Genomic DNA, 3,905 nt, shown 5'->3' on the forward strand with positions numbered 1-3,905 from the left:
CTTTTGTCTGTGTATGAATAATTTATATAGATGGTGGGTTAAAGCTGATTGAGTTTGGCCACAGTTATTAATACTTAAATAATAAAACATAAAATTAAATACTGTGATACACAGTTATTAGACTACTTCATTTACGATAAACATGTCAGCAACAGATTGCTACTGACAGTAAATGACTTGTCCTTTCCTGCTGCCTTAACACGCTTATTAATGAAGTTAACACTGTGTAGTCACATCTTTGCAGATGAATTACACTGTCACTCAACACCACCATCTAGTGTTTAAAATTAATTATCACCATCCTTTCTGTGGGCTGCTGCAAAACATAAAAAAGTTAATTGCCCCTTCACTGGCACTTTTTCATGTTTTGTATGACATTTAACCTTAATTTGCTGACAATCTCTTGGGTGTGGAAAGATCCAGAGGCCATCGGAGGTAGAGAGGATGCCATTATCTGTGGATAATTAATTATTTCTTGTATCATTATCATTGTTATTTCAGACAAAGGTGGTGTCACCTCTCTCACACATGCACACATAAACACACCTAAAACAAATAGACCACTAAAACCTTAAAACATCAGGACATCAGGAAAGCGTCAAAACAACAGTTTTAATATAAAGCCCAGCTTTGGTATTACACTGAAAAAATGTAGAATACGGCCAGTCAAACCTTATTCTATACCAATTTTAGCTATGAAATCTACACAGAAAATATGATTAAACACACTGAGGCCCCTCAGATTTTCAAAAAAAAGGTAATCCATAGACAGGCCATAGGTTAGTTTTGAAAGTCAGAGCAGAGATTTGTTCTTCTTTTCTTGTCTTGTTTTAGACTATTTTCAGTTCCCTTATTGTAATTTATTGATTAGAGTCTGAAGAAGGCCACAGTTTTTCTCTTAAAATAAACCTCATTCATGGCAAGAACAACAAAGTCACACTCTTCTTTCAACAGCATAGATAATTCGCAATTAAGATACTCAGCTTTGATAAGTTTGCTGTGTTATCAGGAATTGATTGCAAACATATGACCTGACCTTTGGCCAGATGCCTCAGTGTTACTTCCGGTCCCTTTTCAAGACTCAATACACAACAGCAGCAGACTTGTTCCTACTGATGTAATCAACCTTCCTCTGACGCACATTCATTCGCTCTCCGGTTTAATGCTTAAATGTTTTTACTATCAGTGGTAAATAATTGGTTGTTTTAGTATAACATAAGTATTATACACATGTCTGTGTCTTATTTATTCATTCATCTGTGTGAAACTGTCCTTCTTCAGACCCTTTTATTATTTATCCAGATGTTTGATAGAACAGGAGACTTCTTCATCGTTCTTTGTATCCCTTGAAAACAGCTTTCACATCATTCATATCTGTTGAATTTAGCTCCTCCTGAAACATCCAGGGTGCCCTATGATGTCATATACACAGAGTTTCAGTGTCACACAGTGTCATGTACTTTATTTACATTTTCCCACTATAAATGTGGAGACAGCTGTTGTGTACTTATTACTCTTATTTTAGTTCTCTTGCATTGGTTCCCATTTACTTTTAGAAGTATTTTTTAAATGTTATTGTTCAGTCTCGCTCCATCTTACATTAGGCACATCCCGACTCCGTATGTACAGTACCTGTTTGTAACCTGAAGTTGCTTTGGTGGCTGTATCTTCATCAAAACTTGTGGGGCGTCCTTGCAGTCAGGGCCCCAAAGCTTTGAAAAAGCTTGCTGGAGTATCTCAGGTTAACTAGCTCCATTTCTACTGTTAAATTTCCCTTGAACATATACTATACATATAGCTAGTATATTCTTATACTTATATCCTATATATATTAACCTTGTACATTTGTAAAGAAAGGTGATACATGAAGATTATTCTCATTATTAATATATTAGTGATGTATATGATATTCATCCTCAATTAGCTGTTTTCATTATCTGTATTTGCTCCTTTATTTTGTACTTTGTATTTGATGCTTTATCTGTCACTGAAGGAAAGGGCATCTAAAAAAAAGTGCCACAGGTCATGACATACTTCCTAGTACTTTATTTGTGGAAGATGATCTGTGATAGATAGAGTCCACTGAAGAAGCACAACAGCGGCTCCTGACTGCTGGCTGAAGCTGGACATTGACAGCTTTCTAGTCATTGGAGACCTCTAGCCTCATGGCAGTGAAGAAATCATCAGATAGGGAGAGCTGAGATGATGTCTGTGTGCTGGAGGCGGATTGCGTAATTTCACCCTGAAGGGACAAACAATCTGTGAAGACATCAGTCATGAAGTTAACTTATTTCTTTTTTTAAGTACCAACTGAAACTCCAAACTGGTAACCATCTCAGAGGAGGAGGGCAGTAAGATAAACACTGACACCCACTGGCTGCTCAGTATTAATTCAATATTTCTGCTTCAATCAAATCTATGTTGAGATTTACTTGAGTACCTACATTGTATGCTACTGTTCTACTTTATGTTTATATAAAGAACAGTATATAAAGATCAATTACAATATAACACTGACAGGAGCCATTCTGATGCATAATAAGTTATTTCACTTTCGGTACTTTAAGTGCATTTTACTGATGATACAATTCTGAACTAAACCAATGTTGAATGCAGAACATTTATTTGTAATAGAGTCTCTTATGTTATTGATTTATTACATTAATAGATCAATCTGAGGAAGTAATCAGTCCTGTGCCGTGTCAATATTTTGTAAAATAAATGGGAAAAACTAAATATTGTTGTAAGATTTTCTCTCCCTCACTGTCTAATATATGTGTGCATGTTGATTATCAAATTACCTAACACACAGTTGGCAAATAAAGTTGTCTTTTTTTTCAGAATCTTGAAAAATCTGATTATTATTATATTATTATATTATTATAACTTTAGTGTCAGACTGATTTGATAGAATACGTGGATTGTTTATCTCATTGCATGCCTGTTTTGTTCACTTCATCTATTTAAGGATTTGTAAGAATTAAGGTAGTTTGGATTCAAATAAGAATAAATCTGCTTTAGGACAAACAGTTTGACCTCTACAGTGAATTTACCACAATGTTATAATAGGGATTGATCAAAACAGGACAGTAAGTGTGACGTAGCCTACTGCTCCTGATGAAAGTGATGAATGGTGCTGTGACCCCCCCCCCCAAAAAAACCCCCCCAAAAAACAGCATTTATTTACTTCTTTGCTGCGTTCCTGACATTCCCATTATTAATAGAACCCTCCACAGTAAGCAAGAACGTGCTAACACCTTTAAGAAGCTCTTTTGCATTGTGGGCTGTTGCCCACTCACTCCAGAATGGAGCCAGGAAAACAAATTACATGTTTTACAAGTAGTTTAGCACACTGTTTTGTTTGCAGAGTCCCACTCCTTTCGAAATAAGTTTAGCATCTATTTAGGAGACAACCTTATGCTGACACATAGATACAACAGGCTGCCTCAAATTAGCATGAAATTGCAGTTTAGGGAAGTTTTGCCCACAGCTAAATGGAGAAAAAAAAATCTCAAATTGCATCTATAAAAGTAATACATTTCTTCTTGTGTTCTGATAACTTAAAGCATAACTTAAAGTCATCTTTTTTTTTGTTTTCAAGACGGATATATATATATATAAGGGGGGGAAAGTTTTTTGGAGAGATAGATCTTTAAAGAAGTTCTTCAGAGAATGATGGGTTTAAAAAGCAGACTCCTTGGAGAAAAGGAGCCGAGAGAGAAAAGAAGGTACTCTCTTTGGGAGATGGACCAATCTGAAAACGATTTCTGCTGAAAGAGACAGAGAAGTAGAAGGAGAGAGCCTTGGAATTGAGAGGAGTTAAAGTATGTCGTAACGCCGGTGACTGTATGTGGCCAATTGCAGGCGGTTAGCTCCCGCTGACCGGCTCCGCTTAGACTGACACC

The sequence above is a fragment of the Morone saxatilis genome, unplaced genomic scaffold (assembly GCF_004916995.1).
Source record: "Morone saxatilis isolate NCDOM2014 unplaced genomic scaffold, NCSU_SB_2.0 Contig17, whole genome shotgun sequence".
Lineage (NCBI taxonomy): Eukaryota > Metazoa > Chordata > Actinopteri > Moronidae > Morone > Morone saxatilis.